This window comes from Anser anser, assembly GCF_964211835.1.
Source record: "Anser anser genome assembly, chromosome: 22".
Lineage (NCBI taxonomy): Eukaryota > Metazoa > Chordata > Aves > Anseriformes > Anatidae > Anser > Anser anser.
The window spans coordinates 5,156,053-5,181,583 of record NC_139743.1 but is presented as its reverse complement, the minus strand read 5'-3'; the positions used below and the strand labels follow the sequence as shown (position 1 = coordinate 5,181,583).

At 54.2% G+C, this 25,531-nt stretch overlaps 1 protein-coding gene across 1 annotated transcript in view; it reads right to left on the bottom strand.

The window, feature by feature from the left end:
- Positions 1–25,531, bottom strand: part of OAF (out at first homolog) — a 201,449-nt gene that overhangs the window by 14,774 nt on the left and 161,144 nt on the right. The window lies entirely within an intron of this gene.

Sequence of the window (25,531 nt, the reverse complement as noted above, 5' to 3'; positions counted from 1 at the left end):
TTCACAAGCAAGGAAGCAGCTGGGGAAGGCACACCTCCAGCTGCAGCACCCACAGGAGGTCTGGGCCATACCTAGCTGTTGGACCCTAAGGGCAGCACCAAGCCTTAGCAGCCCAGCCTTACCCCTGCACCCGCAGCCCTCTGCCCTGGCTCCAGAGCCCTGTTAGAGCTCCGACCCCACTCCCCAGCCCTTACCTGAGCTCCACAGCAGGCCCAACCACGCCTGTCCCTCTTGCATCTGAGGCATTGAGCGGTGTCCTCGGCATCCCCTGGCCCCGGCCTGTCTTCCTGCCCTCACCTGGTGACGTTGGGCTGAGCCAGTTGTCCCCAGCGAGCCTGCTGTGCTCACATCACCACGTGGGGGAAGGTGCTGCCTTATTCCCTCCAGCAGGGCAGCCCCACTCCAGTTGCTCAAAAGAGGACAGGGGGCCTGGGCCTGAGCTTAAATGGAGCTGGGGGCCAGTGGGAAGCATGGGGCAAGGCCTGGGGGGAGCTCGTTAGGGCAATTAGGATCTGCTGGAGTGCTCAGGACCCATGCTGCTCTAAAGGCCTGGAGTGCACAGGACCCATGCTGCTCTAAGGCCTCTCCAATCCAGAGCTCAAACGAAGCACTGATGTGATTTATTCAGCTGTGCGTAAGGAACTGTACATTGCTCTGGTGGAGGAGATGGATGGAGCTGGCATCAAAGCTGCTGCATACACCTGTGGACAGGCCTTGCCATGGTCCTGGGGCCACGCATTTCTCTGGGAGCCTCTCCCAGCCCTGCAGTCCTCCCTGCAGCGCTTTCAGCAGGAAAAACGCTGCAGAGTTAGCTCATCTGTGCGCCTGCAAAGCTCAGCAGAAGCCAGTGAAATGTCCTGGTGCTGCAGCCCCAGTGCCCTGAGCAGGATGCTAACCCTGCGAGCACATCCCGACAGCCATCCAGCCTCTCCCAGCCTCCGCCGGGCAGCCTGCCTGTGGCTTACCAGGCTTTCCATCCCCTGCCCTGGCCTCATCAGGTTTATTTCCCTTGCTGGACTGAGCTGTGCGCACCCGCTGAGAGCCAGGCAGAGTATTTCTTGCAGCGCTCTGGCTGGCTGCTTGCGCAGACAGGGATCAGGAGAGCAAAAAGGCAAGGGGAAGGAAGAACAGGCTCTTGGTTGTGCTCCGAAAACCCACCCAGCCGTGCTCCAGAAGAGCCTGGGAGATCTCAGTTTTCAAAACGAAAACCAACCAAGCACAAGCTTTTACTGCCTGTTCAGTCCCTGAGTTTCTCATCCCCTGTGCGCTGGTGTTAATTTCAACTAAAAGCGGTGTAACTGAGGTCAGGGATCCGACCCAAACGCTCTGCCTTGATCTATTTAATCTTCCATCCTTCGTTTTCATTTCCATGCCAAACTCCACTTTTAAAGATACATGAAAGAATCATCAGTGCTTTTTGAAGTGTTCAATCAGGGCAACTCTTTTTGGGGATGTGAACACATAAAAGTCAGCTTTTCTCTGTTGTTCCCAGCACCACAGCACTAACAGACCTCAGGGAGAGTTAGCTGGATTTTTTTTTACCCTCCCAATCCCCCAATTCAGCCAAATTTTTGACTAAATCCCAGCTACAGCTGGGACTATTACTGCAGACCTATGGCTTGGTCTGAAGCTCCGGGAAAGGGTTTGTAGCTTTACTGTTCAGTGGAGATCTTGCTGTTACAGAGGTGAATCAGGCCCCGAGTCATTTTTCGTTAATTAAGAGCTCCTCAGCCTCCCTTTGGGGTGTTCCCCGCTGGCCCCCCTGCATGCCCTCCTTTTCTCGGCAATTACATAAAGCTAGCTTCTCCACGGTGTTTATAAACAGCTTTACTGTCTTAAAACAATACCCAGCATCTTCTATCTCCAACCTGTTTTCCATCCCATTCTCTGCCCAGGGCAATTAAAAGGCTGAGGCGTACGGCAGCCGGGGCGTAATTAAATGAAAGGGGCCCAGTGGCAGAGCACGGGGAAGGCAGCGGCGTGCTCAGACCTCTGCAGCCAAGGCCTCGGATGCAGCCTCCCTTCCAGAGATGCCGATGGCCTGATTAGGTGCACGTTAATTGGGATACCGCGCTCGTTTATGCAGAGGCTGGGTGCAGCTGCAGGGAGGACGAGAGGCAGAGGGTGGGGGAGAGCAGTCGGGGAGGGGGACAGGGGGCTTCTGCCCCGTTCCTGCTGGTGGATTCATGGAGAGTTACTGGGAAATGCCTGGAAAATCTCCCCGGTGGCCAAGACTGCCCCACAGCAGCAAAACTGCTTTGGAGAAGTGGGTTCGTGACTACACGTTGGCTCTGCAGAAAGCTCCTCTTGGTCTGGGCCAAGCTACATCACCCTGGGGTAAAAGAGCAGGATGTCGTACTTCTTGTGGGTCAGCCCTTCTCTTGCGCTAGAGATTTGGGCAGGCTGCCCTTTTGGTCCCAAATTCGCTCCTAAAGAGTCAAATTCAGCTCCCTTCAGCGTTTCATGGGGTAACCGGGGGGGCGGGCTGCGTGCGCCTTGCTCCCGCTCCAGCCGTTTTCTGTCCCGCTCGTGCAAACTCCGCCGCTTCCCCTAACATCTGGATTCAACTACCAAACAAGAGGCTTTCTGTAACACATTCCTCGCCTCCCTCGCTGCTTTATGCCTCACGGGGTTTGTCCTGTTCACAGGGGGAGTGAAAACAAAGAGGATGGGCTGGGGTGAAGCGGTAGGTGACCAGGCAGATCGCTCTGCTGCTGGCAGGTATCTCCCATGGCCAAGCCCCCAAAGCTGCAGCTGTATGAGTGCTTCATCTCTTTTAATACGATTTTTAATCCTCTTTTAATACTTTTTTTGGACACGCAGTAAGCACTGGGTTCTTGCTGTATTTTGGGCAAGAAGAGATTCGGGAGGTTGGTTTTGTCCATGAGACCCCCGGGCGCAGCCACCCTGCCGGGTGATGATGGCTGGGAAACCTCACAAAAATTAACTCCCATCAGCTCAGGCCCTCAGCGGGTTTAGAGATGGAGCTGGGTAAGGTCTGGGAGCAGAGGTCCACCATCCTGCCCTGCGACAGAGCCCCACATTGCTGGAAAGCAGCTGAAAATCCTACTGCGAGCATCTGAACCAGCAGCCCCCAGGGATGCCCACTGACCCTTCTCAGCCAGAGGTCAGCTTTTACCCCGAAGCATGTGGATTTAGAGCCCTTCCAGCTGATTTCTTCCACTGATGTGATCAGAGCTGGGCGGAATCACAAAGCCAGGTCCTCGGGGGCTGTTTGGGGGAAGAGCAGCTTAAGGGAAAGCTGCTGCTGCCCTCCTGCTGCGGTGCTGGCCGGGGTGCCGAGGGGCTGGCACGGGAATTTCATGTTCTGAAACAGGAAAGTGGAGAAGGAAATGGTATTGTGCTTTCAGCACCCAGTTTCTTCTTGATTAGGGCACTTTGGGAGAGGGAAAACCCAGCTTGGAGCCCACATCCCCCAAAAGGAGGCTGCTCCTGCAGCTGGGAGAGTCCCGGTCCACTGCCATGCTGGGAGAGGGCGCTCAGCTTCGTGTGATGGGGGTGTTCAGAGCAGGAAAGGAAGGGACAGAAACAGCATGTCACCAGCTGGACTCTCACTGGTTTCTCTAAGAAATCCAGTTAGTGAAATCTCCACTACAGTCATGTTGGTGCCAACTTGGAAGAGGCTAATTTCGATCATTTACATCAGCACAATTTATGCTGGAATAATCCCAGTGGAAACTGGGAGGGATGGGGGATGGAAGCACGACTGGTGGTGAGCTCTTGCTTAATATATCTAACTGGGACACTGACCAGAGTCCTGGTAAAACAACGCCGGTGTTGAGTTAAGCAATACCCTTTGAAACAAAAAAGGATGCAAATCTCCTATGCAAGACAAGCCTAGTAAAAGAGATATTATAAATCTAAGAGAAGCCCTCAAAGTCTAAAGGGATATAAATCTAATTAAAGTGATATAAATCTAACTGAAGAAATACACTGTAAATCCAGCCAGAATGATATCCATCTCGGGAAAGTAATGCAAATGCACTAGAAACACCATAAATAAAATCAAAGCAACATACAAGATGTAATGGAAGCAGCGTGAAAACTAAATCAAGTGATATAAATATAACCGAGTGATATAAAACTAATTAAAGTGATTTATAAAATGGACATTTGGAAAAGAATCATGGCGCACAAAAGATGTGAAATAGTTGGAGAAAGGACCGGGATGGGTTTATGAGCAGGGAAAACACCTGCAGCTACAAAGAACAAACCAAGGTTAATTAGGCGCGCTGCTCCGGGGCAATCTGCAGTTGCAGACGGGGTCAGGGAAGCTGCTCCTTGAGTACAGCCCCGAGCCACAGCCGCTCCTGGCTCACGGCGTGCGGCTGGCAGGAGGGCAAAACTGGGGGAGCTCGTATAGGGCAAGCGTAAGGCGGCGAGGATAAAGCCAGAGCTGCTCGGGGGGAGCCCCAGGGGCCCCCAGCCCCAGGTTCTGGGGACGGTTGGTGTCCCGGTGCAGGAGGGGTTGAGGGATTTGGGGGATGCTCGGCTGAGCAGGAGCTCGTGGGAATGTGCCTAATCCCTGCACGGCTGAGCGCGCTCGCCCGACGCTATGGGGCCTGACGCAGCAATGCTGGCCGGGGGCTCAGAGCCACGTTTCGGGGCGGCTCAAAGAGATCTGAATCAATCAGAGGTTTTATTTATTCTTTTTTTCCCATCAGTTTTTCCATTTAAACCTTTTTTTCTATACGGCGAAGACAGAAAATGAAGTATCTGGGGGATTTTTTCCCCTCCAGTTATGAGCAGCGAACACCTCCCCCCTCTTTCGCCTCCCAGATTGAAAGGCAAAACTGTCCCAAATCTGCGCTTGCAGGGGGAGGCAGTGGTTAATATTTCTCTCTTAAACTGGAAAAATCTGGTTGGTAGTTTCCATTTTCATCCACACTTTCACATAAAATAAATTCCTGAGGAGCTTTTGGTTTTCATTTAAGCGATTTAATAATTGACCTAATATGACCACAATGCAAATAAATAATAAGGCTGCTGCTGGTCTTTGGAAAAAAATCAATTTCAGAAAACAGACCTGCTCAAAATTCTGTCTTCCTCTGGCTAAAAGAAAACACTTTTTCATATCATTCTGAATAATAAAATGTCCTCGGTTGAGCTTTACAGTTGAGCTTTTCCCTTTCAATGTTATTCCAAAGCAAAGTGCCATATGTTTTATGCTTAGGATCTCAGAATTTTCTCATGCTTGAAAGTCATTTGGCATTGGAGCATCTGCAGTGGTCTGAATTTCATTTTTTCCAGAGTAAAGTGAAATATCTATTTTGTGGAAACTTGCTAAAAAGCAGCCCCCCCCAAACCTCAGCAATCTAGGTTAGAAATCAGCCTGGAGGGAAATGCAAATATTTTTCTTGCAGATTTAGCTGGAAACGTTTCCCGTGCTTTCCTGGAACGTTAATGCAAAATTAGGCAGTTTGTTGGATTGGAGGGCCCACTGAACCAAATAGCTTAAAAAAAAAAAAAAAAAAGCAAAAAAAAAAAAAAGCAACAGGCTGACTGAAAGGTCTATTCACTTCCTCTGTGGACAGATGCCCTGCATTTTGTGTCACCTAATCTTACGTGGCCTTAAAGCTCATTGGAAATAGCCTTTATGTAAACGTCTCAGCAAAGCCATGCGGGGGTTTAGCCGTGGGATCAGCCTGAAACTGGGCTCACCAGCTGGGGCTGGGCAGGGCAGTGACCCGACAGGCTCACCGCCGTCGTGGGGTGCCTCCACCGAAACCTCACCTCCTGGGTTTTGGGGCGGAGGAGGTGGGCGGATGTTCGGCACCCCCAAAACTCAAGGCTGATGCAGCCCAAGGGGGATGGAATGAAATGAGATGAAAAAAAAAAAAAAAAGAAGAAGAAGAAGAAGAAAAAAAAAGGGCACAAAACCCCCACCCCGTGCTGTCACTAAAACTTTTTTGGTGGCTTCTCCAGGCCACGCTGCTCCCCTCGGAGCTGCCCAAAGCCGAGCTGGGAGCATCCCCTGCTCGATCTCCCGAGCTGGCCTCACCACCTGATCACAGCCCTCGACTAACGCCTGTTGTAAATCTCTGCTGGGCGCTGCCGTCAGGCTGGAAATGATGGAAAAAAAATCCCCCCCGAGCCAGCTCCTGCCCCCAAAGGCTGCTGCTGCTTCGGCTCCGGGTGCCCGCATCCCCAGCGGGGGGCTCGTGGCGCAGCCCACCCGGCCTCGGCCCCGTCTCGAGGTCCCGGTGTCCCCGCGGGCAGGGAGGTGGCGGAAGGCCAAGGGACGATCTGTTCCTCGTCGAGGTCATCCTGCAGCTCGCTGCTGATGTGGCGTTCGGGGGCTGGAGCAGAGAAGAAAAAAAAATCTTCTCCTCCTTGCCTGGCCTCGGTTCCAGGGCTCCCGGGGGGGGGGGGGGGCTGATAACAAAGCGTGAGAAGCGCGAGGCCAGCAGAGGAAACCCAACTCTTCCAGGTAAGCCTCTGCACCGTCCCCTGTCCTGCCCCCAGCTCCCGGACCCGTGGCCAAGAGCCGCGGCATCTCACCGGCTGGGCACGCGGCCAGGGAGCTGAGGAATATTTTCCTTCTCCCTCCTCAGGCTTTCCAAGGGCCCTTTTCTTTTCTGGTCTGTCCCCAGTCACTTCAGACAAGAGGCTTTCCCCCCGTGCCGCTGGCTCCCCTTCCCCGCGGAGCTGCTGTGTCATTTTAATGACCCAGCTTTATTAAGTGCAGCTGCCGCTTCCAGGCGGTTTCTCGGATTCTGGTGAAAAATCACAGCTGGCTGAGAGTTTCCTGTTGCTCTGCCTCCCCCCCCCCCCCGCCAGCCCCCCTAAGGAGGTGGGGGGAGCAGCAATGCGAGAGCTGGGAAGCCTTCGGAGCTGGCGAGTTTTTGTCTTCCCTCCGGTGCGTCAAAGCGAGATGCTTCTGCCTGCCCTGCGCCACGTGGGAGAGATCAGCAGCACCTTTGGGGACGCTGCCTGTTCCCAAACCCCTCCCTCACCAAAGAGCTGGGATCTGAGTCTCTGATACCCCAAAATCTGAAAAGATTTGGCTCCAGCAGTTACTCCGTGATGTCCCTTTCGGTCCTGCTGCGGTGTAAATCCCAAGTTCATCCTATTCAATAATCCTTCGTGGTAGCAGGGTGGCGTGAAGGAAAACAGAAAGGCAGAGCTGGGAAGCCCAGAAATCCCCCTTTTTTTGCCCAGGGCACTGTGGCACGAAGCTCAGAGCTTGTCGAAGGACAAAACCTGATACTGGGCAGCCCGTGAGCCACTGAGAGTGCCAGGCCCGCGAGGATCCATCACGCTGCTCGTGGGACATTGCTGCGGGGAGGTCTGCAGCCCCGAATCAATGGGGCTGCCCCAGCTCCGCAGGAGGGATCTCATTCTGTTCCCTTCCCAGCTCTTGGGGCAGGATTGCAAGAGAAAGAAGATCCTCGCCTGGCACGGAGCCACAGCGGGGTCGGGGCAGTCTCGTCTGTATCAGGGAGAGACGAGATGCCTTTTGCTCGAGATAAGAGGCGCTAGGGCCAGCGGGAGGCCGGCGGGGCCGGCGCTGTGCGGGGCTCATGGAGCACATCCTGTACCCGGAGGGATGCTCACAGGGGCCCCGTGCCCTGCCGGCCTGCTCAGAGAAGGTTTTATGCAGCGGGGGGCTGGATTGGCAGGGAAAGCTGCCCCCCCAGGGATGCTGAGCAGGTTTGTGGCACCACCAGCAGCAAAGTTAGGGGTGCGGAAAAATAAATCTTGCTTCGTCCCTGCAGCTGCCCGCGGACCAGCTGGGGTCTGCCCCAGGAAGCCGAGGCTGGGGGTTTCCCTTATCCTGACCCAAAGCCGTTCCCAAACACAGGCCCGGCTGTACCAGGAGGTGAGGGACGACCCCTGCTCCCCCTCTCCACAACCCACCCACCCCCCCAGTTTATGATTTACAGCCCCTGGAGCGCGGAGGCTGGTACGCGCACGTCGGCTGCTGCCTGCTAATCGCAGCTGAGGACGGGGCCGGGGGAGGCGGCAGGCGTGGGGGGATAAATTCCCCTTCCCTGGTACGAAGGGAAGAGACGCAGACAGCCGCTGGCTGAGTCAGCGTGGGGTCAGCAGGGTGAGGCCGGGCAGGCTCCCATTCCCCCAGCAATCGGCTTCCAGCTGGAGCCTCTCCCCTCCCGGCACAGCCCCTGGCACAGGACCGCGTGTGCAAGGGGAGCCAGCTTAGCCCTTCGCCTTCCTCTCTTCCTCCGCAGCCTTAGCCGAAGCCCTTCCCCGCAATCACGTGGCGAACGTGGCTCCGTTTCAAGGGACAAAGTGCAGGAGTTTCTCATTAACGGAGAAGGAAAGCTGCCTGCTGCGAGCCAGCTGCAGGAGCTGCTGGAGGAGGGAGAAGGAGCACTGCGGGGGGAGAAGGGGGCACGAGAGGAACCCAGGCAGGCACAGCCACCTCGAGACCCTGCACCGAGAGCCCTGAGCCTTGGGGTGATGCCCCTGCACTCCACCAAGCCCCAGACATGGCACGGGGCAGAGAGAGGAGCTGCTTCTGCTCCTCAGCTCCCCAAACCCTTGGGGGACCCCAGCTGCAATGACCCTGAGTGCAGCTAACGCCCAGCAAAACCCCTCCGGTCTCACAACGTCCGTCTGGGGCTTCCTTCCCCTGCCCGGACACCTGCAGCACATCCCCGTGTGGGAGCAGGAAGGGCTTTGCCTTCCCCGGGGTGCTTTGGAGCAGGGAACCCGACCCGGAGGAAGAGCAGGAGAAAGGGAAGTGGCTGCTGCCATGTTTACAGCTCCCCCTGTTAGCTCCCCCCCCCGAGAAAAAAACGAGAAGAAACTGAGATTTGATTTCCCTGAGGCAGCTCTCAGAGAAATTACCCGGCATTCAAAGGAAAAGGCCTTTTTTTTTTTTTTCCCCCACCTACGGACTTGGCTGCAAAACCAGCCTCTCGCTCTACGAGAGGAAAAAAACCCCATATTGTTAGCGAGAGCCCACTGATGCCGAACAGACGGCCCCGCGTGGGCCACGGCAGGGGGCAGGAGCGATACGGGGAGGGAATAAAGCGGTCCTTTATCTGGGGCTGGGTGCCTGGGCTGGGGGCGAGGCAAGGCTGGGGAGGTCAGGGTGCTGGAAAAGGGGGGGGGGCCTGGGGAGGGAGGAGAGGCTGATGAGATGGATGGGTGGCGCTGGGTGGCGCTTGCAGGGCAGAGGGGTTTTTTGTTCAGCTTCTCACCGGCGGGGTCATCGCCTTGCGCGTGGCTTTTCCCCACCGCAGGGAAAAAGAGGAGGTGGTGGGAGCGACCCTGCTCCTTCCGCAGCAGATTTCTGGGCACTGGAAATGAAAATGGGGCAGAGATGGGGATGGACACGGTGCCGGGAAACTGGGTGTGCGGGACAGGGGAGGCAGCACGGGGCGGAGGGGAAGCGCTGACTTCGGGTACAGCAGGAGCACGGTTCTCCTTCCACCGTGCTGGCTCAGCACCAGGGAGGTTTCTCCGGGGAACTGCGTGTGTTTGTGACTGCTTAGGGCGAAGTGAAACGGGCGGCTTTCCTCTCGCCCCCAGCACACGTTCACTCGCTGCCTCTTTTATGCTGCAAACTAATCCAAGCCGAGCGCCGACCTGCCAGCGGCTGCTGCAGCCTCCCCTCCCCAGGGAACATTGCAGGAAGCAGGGAACCAGCCCTGGGCTCTCCTCCCTCTGCTTTCCCCCAGGAAAAGGTGGTGGTGTGGGCCAGCGGGGCACCCTGGTCCCTTCCCACCTCCTGGTGGGACCTCTTGTTGCGGGTGAAGGGCAGGTTGCAAGAGACAAAGCCCCGATCCTATTGCCATGGCGATGTTAATTCAAGCTGAGTTCAAAGGAAATTGTTCCAGCTCAAGCTAACCAGGCTGGCAGGAAAGCCCGCTGTCAGCTGAAAGAGGCCAGCACCTCGTAAAAGGGGAAGGGAGGTGGGGTCAGCAAGAGGGGGCTCCGTTCAAAACACAGCTCCAAACACACCCAGACCCATTCCCTGCCTTCGTGCACAGCCTCCCCCGGGACCAAATCCCAGCAAAGCAAAAGAGCAGAAGGTCCCGAGCAAGGAACCAGCAAACGCAGCAAGGAGGGGAGCCCTGACGCTGGTGGCAGAGCCCCTGCCACCTGTCCCGGTGCCACGAGCATCAAACGCGCGTGTGCCGAACCAGCACCTCGCTCCTGCGGCCACAGGGCGCGGGGAGGGCAGGGCAGCGAAGGGCGATCCGGCTCGAGCTTGTCGCTGAAGTCGTTTGGGTTTTTATATGCAGCACTTCCAGGCTTTTGTGGGAGCATTGCTTTTGGCGTAATGATTAATCCCGCTGGTGAGACTCGTTGGCTGCTGTAAAACTGCGTGTTTGTGCCCCATGCTTCGGGAGTGCTTTGGCTCTGAGAGCTGGGGGTGAATGCTCACAGCCTCTGAGGGCGGCAGGGACTGACCTGGTCGTCGTTTGGCATTGTCGGAGGGCATAAGAGTCAGGAAAGAGCATCTGGAGAGGAGGCAGGCGTGCTCTTCCCTGCAAAACCATCCTTAAACTGACACCGTCGTGGGGCTGGGGGGAGGCAGAGGCTGTGGTCTGGGGCGGACAGGGGAGAGCGCAGGGCTGCAGTGCCCTGCAGGGGCACTTTGAACCTGATTTCCCCCGAATCGGAGACATTTCCCCCAAATCAGGAAAATAAAAGTTTTCTCTCCCTTTCTCTAAACTTTTTCTCTCCTCTTTTCATGCCTTCTCCTCTCCCGCCACCTCTCCCTGCCCTCCTCCCGTGGCTGCCGGAGCGCGGGGCTCCCGGCTGGCTCTGCAACGTGCTCGGGCACGAGGAAAGTAAGGAAAAGGGGAAGGACAGACTCGGGTTACTGCGAGCTGTTGGGGCAGCGAGAGAGCGAGCAAGGAAGCGGAGGAGGCAGCCCCGAGTGTGCTGCAGTCAAAAAGCATCGGCGCTTCTCGGAAGCCTCCTCCTCCAGGAGCAGGAGGGGATCTGACACAGTCGCCCTTGGAGAAGCCATGAAACCATGTGCTCCCTTCCTGGAAAGAGCTCGAGCTTCACCCTGGAGCAAGCTAGAGGGTGTTGTTTTTTTTCTTCTCAGCATCCATCTAGAAGTTGAGTCATCTTAGGAAAGAAAAACAACTAGTTCATCCGAGGTGGCCACGGAGCAGTTCGTTTCCCATCTACAGGCACCCTTCACACATCTTGCTCTCAAAGTTTCCTCTGACACCCCGCTGAGGATGCGTTAGCATTTCTGTACTCAGCTAGGCTAACCTCTCCCCACCCCCTTTCAAAACGTAGGCATGAAATTGGGTCTCTGGTCCCATGGCAGTGCTGAGATGACGCAGACTTGTCAGAAATCCCGGTGAAAGATCTGTGATTTCCTCCACTCTGCCTCAACCAGGGGGCAGAAGTTATTTCCCTACACCCCCGACAAAACAACGAGCTCTTAATTTCATTTCTGCCAGGAACTTGGCAATTTTCTCCTCAATACCCTTGCCTTCACTTGCCCTACGTTTAGCCGCGTTTTCCCATTAATAAGTCCTTCCAAGGCAATATTTAAACTTGCCTCAATCTCTACCCCGCGCTGATTGCAGAGCATCACCATTTCTTCCTCCCTTGCTCACTCCTTTTGTTCTGCACCTGAAGAACTCCGGGCCGGTCGTTTTAATGCCCACGGTGGGATTACTCATCTGGCTTTTGACAGCCTCGTTTATTCCTCCACACGCCGACCTCTGAGCTGCTGCCTTCTCTGCTGACCTGGCCTGTTTCTACATCCCTCGCAGGCATCCTGGTTGCTGCCAGCATCCCTTTGAGGTGGTTACGCAGCTAGCTGGAACTGGAAACCTCCCGGGGAAGGTTCTCCCTGCCCCCACACCTCTCACCCATTTTCGACTTTGCTTTTTTTTGACTTTGAAAAATCGCAAGCCTCTCTGAGCTCCCAAGTCCAGTTTTCATTCCTGTGGATTTCCCTCAGTCAACAAAGATTTGCCTATTTGAAACCAAGAGCCTTATTTGCAGGCTTTGTTTGTCTTTCCATTTCATGTTAATTGAATTAGCAGCTAATCTCTGAATCCAAGGTTGCTTTCTCAGAACTGTGCCCTCACCGTTTATCTAAATCCAGTCCTGGGGAACCTTTCCTCACAAGTTCGGGGAATGCTGGTGAAGAAATCCACCCACCGCCACATGCCAGAATATTCCCTACAGTTATTAGTGACCTCGGTTTGGCGTGCTGAATAGGAGTCTTTCACTTCCTAACGCACTTTCTCAATCTGTGTCAGGTAATAATTGTTGTAGGACTCCGTCCATGTCCCAGCCTGACCCCAAAAACCCACAGCACAGCCCCCTCGAGATGCCAGGATGAGCCCATGTTCCTTCCCCTACTGACCTTAACCCTAATAGATTCATCTTATGATGTGTCAAGACTTGGAGGGCTCTCCCTGTAAAGCTCTGCGTTGTCTCTACCTGCAGGGAGCTGTGCTTTCAGAACTCATCTCCGAGCGAAGTTTCCAGCTAGCCTGCTGTTTCTGCACATCTCATCCCAGGCAGACGTTGCACGGCGTGGTGCAACACATCCTCTGCCTGGAAAGCAAGGCACGCTGCGAAAGGTGATGAAATGCAGTTCCCTGAACTAGGGCTCGACCGAAATCAGGGTTCAGCACAGAGTGGACAAGGCTTTACCTTCTCTTTCCTTCCTCCAGCCCCCAAAATGGAGTAAAAAGCAAGGGGCTATGCTTAGATTGTAGTTCCTATTAAATCTTGGTGCTAGTCATAGTGAGGACAACTGCCAGATATCTCAGTGCAAAGGGCTAGTGTGGGCACAGGGCAATAGTACAAGGCAGGCCATGCACTGGCGCCATGCTCTGATGCATCACAGGGGTCACACAAACTAGCTTCAGTTTTATTACATCATCTCTGCACAAAGAAACTAAGCAAAGCAATCAATGCAGGGCATCAAGGGGGTTTTCTTTTCTCCCTTTAATCTGCATTCGAGTTCCTCTCTACAAACCCTCCCCTTCGTCTCCTGATGCTCCTGCCCTCCTCCGTGATCCTTAAAGCATTACTTCAGCCTGCTAAGGTGGGCGTCAGGCCAGGCTGCTGAGCGAGGCTGCTGGCTGAGCTTAGCACTGGCTGCGTCAGGAGGAGCCCCGCTGGCTGAGCACACCGTCTGTGGCCATATCTGGGGTTATTTACACGCGGAAGGGAAGGGGAAATAAATCTTTGTGAAATACGAGCTGGGAGAAAAGAGGGAGACCCAGACAGAGCCGGGTGGGAAGGAGCCCATCCGAGAAAGGCAGCCCAGCGCAGGCTGCAGCAGGAATTAGCAGAGCTGGGAGAGCTGAAAGCAAGCTGCAAGGGTCTGCAGCAAAGCCTGTAACGGGAGAAGGAATTGGACAGCCTTCTGCAGTCGGCGCACGGAAGCTCTGCTACCAGCTGGGAGACTAATTTAGTTTCTGTTTTCTTCCCTTCTCCCCATTCAGCCTCCCTCTCCCTCTGAATGGAAGGACAGCAGTGCGGCCAAGCTGCGTGGCGCTCAGCTCCTGGCAGACTGTGCCAGCTCCGACGGGGCAGGCTGGGTCGCAGCAAGCATCGGGGGAGGCTGCAGGGGCTTTCTTCGGCTGTGCCGGGGCTGAAATGCTGAAAAGCAGCACAGGAAGCACTCGAGATCCCCGGCAGGTCCCGGCCTGCCTGCATCCAGCTGCATTACCTGTTGCGAACCAGAGCAGCCTGAGGACTGCTCTAAGCCCCGCAGCAGCCGTGGCAGGTAATGAAAGTGGAGACGGGCAGGGGCTGAAGCTGGCAAGAGCTCTCGCTCTGCTATTTTCCTCTGCTCTGACCGGAGCCCAGCAGCAGCACTGCGATTCTCTCAGCCACGGCAGTACCCATCTCCTCCCAGCACAGCCCGTGTCAGCATCCTGATGCACTCGTGGAGGTGCCCCCTTTGGAATAAGCTGTAAAACCGTCTGCCTGACAGCCTGGACTGGGAAAGTTCCCCTGGCAGCTCCTGCCGGAGCGTTATCTTCCTCCCTCAGCCAAATTCCAGGTTAGAAACCGAACAAAGCAGCGGCGGTGAGCTGCCAGTATTTTAATGAGCAGCTCTCAGACACCTTCCTACCTCTGCCTGTGATGAAATTCCGCAGAGCAGGTGCACGCGGGTGCTCCCAGAAAGGGAGCTGTATTTACCTCGCACTTGTTCAAACAGCAGCAGTTACAGAAATCCTCTCTCATAACCATCACTCGAGCAGGGAAGTGGCTTATTTGGCAAGGAAATTGTCATCGAGTGCAGTTTGCTGGCGATGTTTACACTGTGTTTCTGAGGGTATAATGAGTGTGCTGATAAGATAGTGTGGGGGGGACTCGCTGGCTCCAGCGAGGGGGAATATGCTGACGGGGAAGCTGCTAGCTGGGTTCTGCAAGGTCTTTGGGAAATACCCTGCTGACACCCGACAGAGGCAATAGCGTTTACTCTTGAGCATTATTTTTGGGACACCTAAGGAAAAGGTCTTCTAAGGAGAGAAAAAACAAGGCTGGGAGAGCTGGGATTTTCAGGAATAAACCTAACTTCCCCATCCCATCATCTGGGGCTTCCCAGCAGGAAGGAGGACCCTGTCAGCCCCTGGCTACCCGCTGCAAATAATCACGCAGGGAGTCACCTGGCCAGCCCTGCTTGGGACCCCGGGGGGCAGACAGGGGCTCGGGGTGCAGGATGGAAAGGTATTTTTGCTCCTTCTGTGCTGGGCGAGCTCAGCATCTCCCTGTGCTGGCTGCACGTCGCTGGCAGGGGATGCATTTAACTTCCTAGCAGAGCTCACACGGGCTGGGAAGATGAATCCTGCAAAGCTCCAGCCTCATCCTCTGCTTTCCATAGGGGCACAGGAAAAACCCTTTCTCCTCTTCCCACCAGCACCCCCAGGGATGGACGCAGCCAGGCGTGCGCCCCACAGCCAAAGCTGGGGGCTCAGCACCATGTCCCCCCCCCGTGCAGCCCCCGGGGGAGCAGAGCTCTGCCTCGGGGCAGGGTGGTGAGGGAGGGGGCGCCCGTCCTGTCCCGGGGGTTTTGCCCAAACCCCCACGTTTCTGGAGCCCCTGGATTCCCCGCGGGGCCCCCGACACCCGTGTGCGGCCCACGGAGGACACCTAGCGGCCGGAGAGCCCTGCCACGGGGATGCTGCCCTGCCTGCAGAGATGCTCGCCTTGCCTTGGAGATGCTCGCCCTGCTGTGGAGATGCTCGCCCTGCCGCAGAGATGCTCACCTTGCCTTGGAGATGCTCGCCCTGCCGTGGAGATGCTCGCCCTGCCGCAGAGATGCTCACCTTGCCTTGGAGATGCTCGCCCTGCCGTGGAGATGCTCGCCCTGCCTGCAGAGATGCTCGCCTTGCCTTGGAGATGCTCGCCTTGCCTTGGAGATGCTCGCCCTGCCTGCAGAGATGCTCGCCCTGCCATGGAGATGCTCGCCCTGCCTTGGAGATGCTCGCCCCCTCGCCCCCCAGGAGCTCACCCGTCCCCAGCTCCCTCGCCTTGCCTCCCGTGCTCGCACACAAACCCCAGTCCTGGGGGATCCCACAGGATGGAGCAGGGACAAGGGGGCTCTCATTCCACATCTGGGAGGTTATTGAACTGGCCAGCCAGGGGTTCCCTTACACTGAGCACTTCCCACTGTCAGGATGCTCAGAGAGCCCTGCTCTATTTAAAAAAAAAAAAAAAAAAGTCACCAAATTGCCCTGGGAGGGACCTCCCTGGTCACAGTTTTCATTTCCCCTTGCTGCTTGAGCAAGGTGGGAGCACCACACGCCCAGGAAGAGCCGGGTGCCCAAATCCCTTGGGGTAAGAGACGTGGGATCCCCCCGGCGATGCCCCTCAGACCGGGTCACGGCCACCCTGTCACAGGCCATCAGCTCTTCCCACGGTGCAGGGCAGCACATGCTCTCCTTGGACACACAAAGGATGCCCGGTGTGTGTGTGCCCACACTGCACAACCACCCATCTCCCCTCCCTGCGGCCCCGCAGCCGCGGGAGAGGCACAAACGTGTGGGTGAGGGCAGCTCCTTCCCTCTCCCACATTGATGGAGGTGGCCCTGGGTGGCGACCTGTTCCCCTGACATGGGGAATCTCACCCCAAATCGCTGCCCCTGCCAGCCCAGAGAGAAGGATCGTCGCGGGGAGAAGGGCAGGGAGCACGAGGCACAGGCAAGCGTCGCCTTCCCTGCGCCAGGAGAGCTGCAGCTCCCCTGGGCCCGCCGCTTTCTCACCCAACCTTCCTCCACCCCCTCGGCTTTCCTTCCTGGGTGCCAGCCAGCCCCGTGACGCTCCGCTGGGCTGCGTTTGGACTTGACGGAGCCTTAAAGTGAAATGCAATTAATGTAATGAAGACCAGCAGCCAGCGCACGCACGGAGCCAGGCGGAGCAGCAGGGACGGCTCCCGGCGTTGCCCAAGCTCCAGGTGCTCCCTGCCCGTGCACGACCAGCAGCAGCTCTGTTCCCTTCTCCCCTCCCCGGCAATCCTGTGGCCCGCGGAGCTGCAGTGCCAGCCGTCTGGGAATCTCCCCCATCATTTTCTCCTCTTTCACAACCGTACCACCAAGGAGGAGACCGGGCTCCTCCTGGGTACCGGAGAGGCAGGCTCGGGCTCTGCCAGGAGGCAGCGAGGTGGGGAGGCAGGAATGCAAGAGCTTTTGGGCCCTCTGGCTGCTGGGCACCTTCCAAAGCTCACAGGCAGCTGCAGGAGAGTTTCCCAAGCCGGCTGGCCCCCCTGCTCTGCACGGCAAGCAGTCACAGCCACCCAGCTGGGTGGCACAAGGGGAGCTTGGCAGGTGCTTGGCTGGAGGCTGTGCCCCTTGCTGCCACTGCCAATGTCCCGTGTACCACCCTGTGCCTCGTCACGGGCATTTAGCTGACCACAGAGAGCTGCTGACACGGTGACACAGCTGCCACCAAGTCCGGAGGAGAGCTCCTTGTGCTAGCCACACAGAAAGCCCTGCCCTGGGGTGAGAGGATGGGATGGGCAGGCAGGTATCCACGAGCAAGGGTGCAGGGGGTGGCCATGGCCCATGTGTGGCACCAATTCTGTCCTCTGGCTCTGAGTTCGGTCCTGCTGGGGGGTTTCTTGAGCTGGAGAAGCCTTCAGAGGTTTGCTTCTTCTGCCACTGGGCCATGCAGGAGTGAAGCAGAGGCCTCAGTGGGGCTGGGAGGAAGGTGGGGGCTGGTTGCAGGCAGGACTGTTATGGGATTGAGGGTGTGAGGGACCCTTTGGGCTGCTCACAGCACCAAGGATGGAGCCAGAGAGAGACAGGAGCTAGGACACAAAGCTGGGATAGCAGGGGGACGTGGGGAGGATGAGCAGAGGTGGGGGCTGAGCTCCTGCCATTTAGCAGTGGGGCTTGGAAGGAGACGTAAACAGGTGCTGAAGGACCATGAGCTCAGTGCCGGTGATGTAAGAGCTACCACGATCAGCCTGTCCCCAGATCCTTTCCAAGGCAAACATCAGACATTTTCCAACAGGCACTGCTCGCCCTGGATGCCAAAATTCACTCCCTTTTGTGCAAGCTGGGGCTGGTGTTTGTATTGCAGATCCCTTCCCAAGCCCCAAACACCAGGCAGCCCCTGCCACGAGTAGCCAAGGGACCGAGCTGTGTCAAGGGCTGCCTGCCCCCTGCTCCCATCCCCACCCAACGCAGCCAAACCACCAAAACACAGCCTCTGTGCTGCTGCCGGGGGAAGAGCAGCCTCGCCGGCCTCCCCAGCAGCTTGCTGACCCTGCTGTTTTCCCCTGGAGAAGGGGACGGCGTGACGCAGCCCTTTCCCAGGCGGCTGCCACCACCCTAAAACCAGAGGGTGGGATTCGGCTGCCGAGGGATACTGCTGACCAAGGACAAGCAAGTCCGGGCACGGCACGCAGCAGTGTGCTGCCGATGAGTAAGAGTGGCGATGCTCAGCCTCCTCGAGGTCTGGGTCTGACCCTCGCCCTGCCTTGGCTCCTGCCGGGTTATCCCGTATTTTTTGGCATTGAGCAAGTCACGCTCAGGCCCCAGGCTCACCCTAATATCTAGATTTTATACTTCTCTCTCAGCATTGTTCAGCCCTTTCTCCTTCTTCCTGCTCTCCTCAGCATTGTCCCTCTTCTTTGCCTCTCCCCCTCCAGCTCTCATTTCTCTTTTTCTGCCCTGCCATTTCCCTGTTTTTAAAGAGGAAGGGAAGGGGGGAGTAACCCAAGACACGCACGCACACACGCTGGATGTTTGCCGTGCTCAGTCACTCGGTGAATAAGCGCCCTTGTTCCAGCATGTTTTCCCATCTAACTTCCCAGGGGCTTTTCAGCACGAGAGCTCCTCTGAATGCCCAGACACGAGAGCCAAGCTCGCCGCCTCTTCTTGCGTGTGGTGGCCTCGTTACTCACGCTTCCCTCCATCCTGCGCTCAGATTTCCAGGAACCCCAGCGATGACACAGACCGGGGCCACCCTCGGCCTCCCCCAAAGGCTCCCTGGAGGCTGGGGAGGCCGGCTGGGGCAGCCTCCTGCCCCTTTAGCCCTGCTGGGTCTCACAAACCTCCGTGGATAATTGCCCCAGGTTCCTCTGCCCTCTAGGCACCGAGGGGAGGCAGGTCTCGGGGGGCTGAGCCTTCAGCGGAGACGTGAGGCTCAAGACACTGAGGCTCTTGCAGGAGGTGAGGAGAGATTTGGGGGAGAAAAAGCTTGTTTTTAGCCTGGAAGTCGCTGATCCCACAAGGCCCTGAGCTCGCTGCCACCCCCAGCCCCTCACACGGACCATCAACAAGCACAGGGCGAGCAGAGGAAGCAGCTCCAGGGCAGGAATTGCCCCGTGCTGCTCTCCATCCCCCGCTAGGCTGCCTGGGGACCACGCACACCAGGTCACCTCGGGAGGGACGGAGCCGTGGTTTCTGTCTCCGGGGCAGGCCAGGGCAAGGAGAGCTCCTTCTTGCAGGGCTCTCTGTGCTGCCCGTGCTAGGACCAGCCATGGCCTGGAGGGAAGCTTGCTCAATGTTGCCAAATACAGAAGATTTCAGAGTATTTAGCGTGTTTGGGAAACTATTAATAACTCTCTGCCCTTTTTCTTCTTTGTCTGGCTGTCCTTGCTCTGCCCTTCTTCACCCAGCCACGTTTCTCCTCTTTCTCTCCACCTGTCTCCTCCGGGCTCGGTGTCAGGAGTCCCATCAGTCCCCAGTCCCTTCACTTGTCAAATCTCTCCCATCACAACAAAGTTCTTACAGCAGTGCCCACAACCCCTTCCCAGCCTGGGATCCTGTGTTCTGACCGTACCAGGAATCCCTTCATTGGCTCACTTACTGCGGTCGTATCTCATGGACCACTAAAATAGGCTCTGGAGGGGAAACGTGATTTTAAGCAGTGGGACAGGGACAAAGATATTTCTGTTTGGGGATTTCCAGTCCCTGCTTTTGGACGGCTAGAAAGCTGAAGTTTTTCAGCTTTGGCAGGCTTTCATTTCCTGAAGCATACAATGGAGATGGCACTCCCCTGCCTTGCAGAGTCTGAGGCAGGGCATTTTTTGCTGGGATCCAAATCCACAGAGAATTAGAGCTGACAAAATAATTCCCAGTGCTGGAGACAATTGGCAAATTCTGCTAAAGGTTATCACTGCTAAGCATCAGAGAAACATGAGCATCAGAGAAAGAACAACATCTGCATAGAAGAGCACAGAAAGAGCTCCTGGGGGCTATTGACCCGTGCTAGCACCTACACCCCATGACCAAATCTTTTTTCTTGGAAGGACTGGTACAATCTCTTGTACATATCCAGATATGAAGAAATGCCATTCTGCCTGCAAATCAAGGAATGTTTTATTATTATTATCAAATTATATGAATTGTCACTTTTACATGTATAGTATCTACGTCTTCTAGCATGCTTTGTTCCTTAAGATCCCATAGCCCTATAGAAGAGCATCCACAGGTTGAAGCAAGACAGGGAACAGAATCCCAACCTCCCAAGTCCATGAAATCACATCTGCATGGTTACTGAACCTGCCTTAAAAACTGCCAGCGACCCCACTCTGAAGAGGCCAAGAGAGAATACACCAGCCTCCAGGAGAAGGCAAGGAGCTCCAGTGGTCCTTGCCAATCGACCTGTGAAACAGTCCTTCCCAATCCCAAATCTGGAGATTGTGTTTTAGTGCTGAGCAGGCACCTGAGAGGTGTGACCTGCTCCACCCAACTTCCCCATCTCAGCTTGTGCCAATCTCCAGCGCATGAAAAGGAGGTGGAAAAGAAAACAAAAACTGAAAACCAATGACACAGAAACCAAGTTAATCATCAAAGAGGGAAAAAAAAAATCCTTCCTGGCCTCTACAGGCAACCAGCAAGCAGAAGCCTTGAAACACAGGCTTAATTAATTAATTAAAAACAATATGAACATGGTGCAACAAGTCCTGTAAGCACATTGAAGGCATATAGTATCATCCATCCACAGTTATGCAACGTGTTGATGACTGCAGCAAGCTCATCTCGAAGCCACTTTGGATCCTGGTGCCCAAGACTTTATTTCAAAGGCCATCCCTGCACTCTGCTCCTGTGATCTCTAGAAATCTCCTCATTCCAAACCTGCAGTTTTTTAATGAAAAAAATTTACCCTGTTGGCTCTCACACTGGCACTGCTCTTCAAGCCAGATTTCCTTCCTGAGCTGGGATTCCCTTTCCTGTCCTCCACGTGAGTTTAATGCTGAGTAGTCGTTTTCCCTTCAGCCTTTTCAAAGATGAGACTCAGCACAACCACTAGAAAGGGGTCGTCCCTGCCAGCACCACGTATCCTCCACGTAATGCCCTCGTCCTGCCGCACACCCTGGCTCCTTGGTGAATCACCCCCCTGCCGCAGCTCGCCGAGTATCGCTGTTGCACAACGGCCACTCTGTCCCGCCTGTAACTCGTTCCAATAATTAAGATTCCCCATGGTCCAGCTCATAGCCTGCAGGCCTGATTTAAGCCCTGGGAAGCTTGTGTTTGGCCTGCCACCGAGGAGCTATTGAGGTGCTCGCACTGCCTCAAAAATCCAGGTCTTTGTATTTGAAGCCAGGTCCCGACCAGCTTCCCTGAGCTCTCATTTCAGCACGCCCCATAAGGTGATAACGCATCCCTCAAACGACTGGATCCTCCTAATTCACTTCTCCTTCCCTTCATCTCCTCATCAGACACGCACAGCTGACTATCGCATGTACTCTCACAAGTACCTGAGCTCACGCCGTATAAATGGAGTTTATCTCGTGTCAATCACGGCTCTGTGAATCTCTGCGGATCTGCTTTAAGCACACCTGCAGCGTCGTTATTTTCTCTTCATGCCAGGGTAGCTCTCTTGATCTATCTGGCTGCGTCGCTGACAATCAGATACCCGTGAAAGCAGCACGAAGCCCTGAACTCGTTCTGCCTGCTCTGCTGTTGCACCAGGAGCTGTTAATGCCTGGCCGGAGCTCGGAGGTGCCTGCACGCCTGATGGGTCGCTTCCCTGGGCTTTCCTGTAGCAGGGACAGCCGGCGTGCATCTCAGCACGGCGTTTGCTGAGCTGTGGGTTTATTTTATGAGAAGCAGGGAAAAAGGACCGAAGATGTGTAGGGGAGCAGGGAGCAGTGGGCAGAGCACAGAGCAGGCAGGTTCCCTGCTCCTAGCTCGGCCGGAGAACTGGGACCAGTGAATCACGGGCTGGTTGATCTAATTCTCACCGACTCCCCATGACTTCATCTGACACTGGTGTTTGCAGCTCTGCTCTGGAGCCTGTCTAAAGGAGCGCCCCGGGGTTGGCTTAACTGTTTCTCTTCTATTTTGTTTGAAAGGGACCCAATTTTTTCACTTTCTCACTCCTGGGGAGGTTTTTTTTTTAGGTACCTGCTCGTGGCGATTGTTGTGCAGCACACTGCACAGCAGAAACACTTCAGTACAAGCAACAAAATACACGAGTTTACCCGTGTATATACAGTGAAAAAATGAAGCTGAAAACAAGAACAAAAGCATCAGGGAATACAAAAAAAAAATCAAGGATTTAGGGATCACAGTTATGAAAAATAACAAGAGGAGAATAAGCAAGCAAAAGGCTGCAGAGCAATCTCAGAACAAATATTTCATTTTCCCTGAAAAATTTCGGCCAGTTTGACAGTACATGCCTCAGTTTCCCTAATTGCTACATGGGGTTAGCAACCCAGACCTATTTTGCAAAGGTGTTGTCAAGTTTAATTTGTGAACCTTTGAAAAACGCTCCGAGTTTTTCAGATGAAAGGCACTGCAGATGCCAAACGTGGGTGGATGCTCTGAGTCAGAGGCACAGACATGGGCATATTGTGTGATCGGCCTGACGCAGTGCACCAGATAGGAGACAGTTGTCCTCTGCAGGAAATGGAGGGATGGTCGGTGCAAAAATCATAGCTGGTGCTTACACAAGTGTGAACTCATGCTAGAGAAATCAGGAGCCACCCTCCAGGGAGGTGCAAAGATACAGCCTGCAATAAAGAGAAGTCCGGTCTGTACTTTGACTTCCAAATTGCCTGAAATAAATGTGTGTGTGCAAGCCTCCTAAACACGGCTGAGAACTGAAGCACAGATTGTCTGACAAACTGCCCTCTAACTAGGAGCCTGCCCTGTAACCCCAACAGCCCTCCCGAGCTCCCCTGGCAGAACCGGCCAGCATGATGATGCTTTTGAACACCGATAAATCCGTGCACCTCAAGTTCCAGGCAGGTGTGAACAGCTGAATTCCCAGCACAAACCAGAAATAACAAGTGGGAGGTGGGCCCTGTCTGCAAGCGATTTTTTGCCATGAAAATAAATAACAAGCAGACACAAGGAGGTGTGATGAGTTGCAGAGAGGTGTTGGGGAAAGAGTGGGCTTGGCCTCTGGCGCCGGAGCCAAGCTGCAGTCCCAGGACGCGTGGCAGCCGTGGTGATGCATTAAAGCTCTCCTTGGTCACACATGGGCCTGCCATGGTTTTGCAGGTATTTACGAGCAGGACGTGCCCAAGGCACTAATGCCAGGCCTGTGGGATGGTGTGAGCATAAGCTGAGGTTGAGCAGGGACCAGTGAAAGTGGCGTTATGCAGACGTGCCTGGCAGCAGCGGGGAATGCTCCCTTTGTACACGGAGGGACAGCCGCATTTATTTTCTGCAGATTTGAGGGAAATTCAGGCCAGAAAACCAGCAAACAGGTTGCTCTTAAAGAAACCCACTTTGCACTTGGCTCCATTAGCCTGCACAAGTGCATCTGCACATGACTTCCCTCTGGCACGGCAAATTTAGGCTGAGAATCCTCAAAACTACGAAGCAAGGACAGATGCCACCCAAGCTACCTAAAAGCCAGCCCAGAACCAGAGGTCGTATGGAAGCACGGACTGCCACGAGTGCCTACAACAGTTCCAGCTCTGATGGGAGCAGCAATAGAGGACAGACATCCCAACGTCGGACAGCTCAGGCATGGCCACGCTTTGCTCTCCTGCAACAAACAGAGGAGCTAAAGCCATGGCTGGCATCAGGGCAGAGCCCTAACCCGAGGGACTGGTGGGTGCCAGGCTTCTGTGAGCCTCTGCACGGACACGGCAATCAATAACCAACCTCGTCCTGAGCCCAGTTACTCCTGAGTCCGCCTGGGAGAGCTGCATTAAACTCATTTACTTTGCATGTGCATTGCTAAAACTGCGATGAAAAAAAATCAGTCCTTAAGCAGCTTTTGTCTGCCTTATGAAGTCCAGAATCTTAACAAAGAGTCAGAACAGCTAGAGAGACCAAGGCACTCCTTTTCCAAGTCAGATCTCTTCATATAGATATATTTTTTTTTTGTTTCCTAAGTATTAATGGTGGCTTGGAAAAGCTCTGCTGAGCCTTTTCTGTACACGTGAGAACAGGCGCCTCCACCCTCCAGTGTTTTTAATTACTTGGAGATCTCCAGGACTGTTGATGTTATAAAGATCAGCTCAGCCTGGGAAGCCAAGAGGAAAGAAATACGTATGTATGCATGTGCCAGCCAATCTCTTCCTTTTATGAGCATTGTTTTGAAAAAGTAGCATTGCCCTTTCCTATATCAGCGAATGGTTTCTGAGTCAAGAAAGACTATGTTCTCATTGAAAGAAAACCTGTCCATTAGACATGACTGCAAAAGGGGGGCCTTTCCCATCAACTATTACCCCAAAACAATAGTGTACACTAAATTATTCCTCATGCAGAGTGAGCCATAACTACTGCCATAGCAGGCGGCAAGAGGGGCTGACTCCATGGGCCAGCATTTGAAATGCAACTCAGCTGAAGGCCTTCTTTTTTCTCTCTCTCTTTTTCTCTCATTTTTGCATAGACAAAGTCCTTATAAACCATATCTATAAGACTGGTGCTTCCTGGGTATCTCATTCTCATATCAGATCCAAAATGTATGCTGTTCCTGTTTTGGGCTGCACTTCTATTTCCTCCACACCTAAAAAAGGGCTGCAAAGCACAGACCTAGATCCTTCCTCTACTGCTTAGAGCACTTCTAGCATGGGGGCTGCTACAGATTTCTGATGAGAAATTATTGCAGGGTAAAAATCACATTCTCCAGCAGTAACACCATTCCATTCTGGAAAAAAAAAAAAAAAATGGAATTAAGCACAAATCTTAAGCACGGTTAATTTACAGCCTGGGTGTTAATCTCAGAGCAATCTCACTGAAGTTCAGAGCATAATCTATGTTACATTGATATGAAATGAGTGTAGGGTCCACCTCCTTCTTTTGAAGTTAATGGAATTCAGCAGTGCTGATAAAGAGCCTTTTTCTTCTGAAATCTGTGATTCCGGTTGGCTGAATACGAACCATTATGGGGTGTGGACTTTTTTTTTTTTTTTAATGAAAGGAACATTTCATGAGCTTTGAAATAATTTTGCTGTATCTCCCATCCAATGTACCCTCTTTTTGCCAGTCAAAGAGGTGAAAAATGAAGGGAAAGGCAAAAGAAGAAAAAAAGTAAAACCACCTAAGTTGCCTTATCTGAATATATTTGTTTTGGGCAAGAAGTTTAGCATTTTCCAGGAATACAGCTAATGGAGAGAGAAAGACTTACTTTAAAAACTCTTCTGCGTTTCTTTTTTTCTTGCATGAAATATTTTGGCCATCTAGCTGTAGAACATTTCATTTTCCAGGTATGTGTCTCTCAGTTCAGTGGACATTTATGGGAAGAGCTGCAGAAGACACACTTGAACCCGTATTTTACTGAGAGCAGGCAATGAAATAGGCAGTGGGGGTTATTCTATTAGTCACCTAAGTGGGGATCACATGGCCTGTGGGAAAACAGGACTCTGGTTGAGTTTTATTTTGGGTCTGCTATGTTCCTCTAATACACGGGTTGGCTCTTTCCAGGTCCAGATGGATGGACCTTGCACAAACCCAACATCAAAATCAAAATAAAGATAAGAGGGGTCTTTTAAACCCAGTATTATCCATGTCTCCCCTCCCTCTCCCAGTGAATACGGTAAGCCCTGGGGGGAACCCCGTTTAAGAATGCTTTATTCTAGGCGTTCATTTTAATTACAACCATAATTATTTTTGTGCATGTGTATGACCCAGTTAACAAACCCATCCTCGGCATCTCATGGTCTCTCCGACCCTGCCCA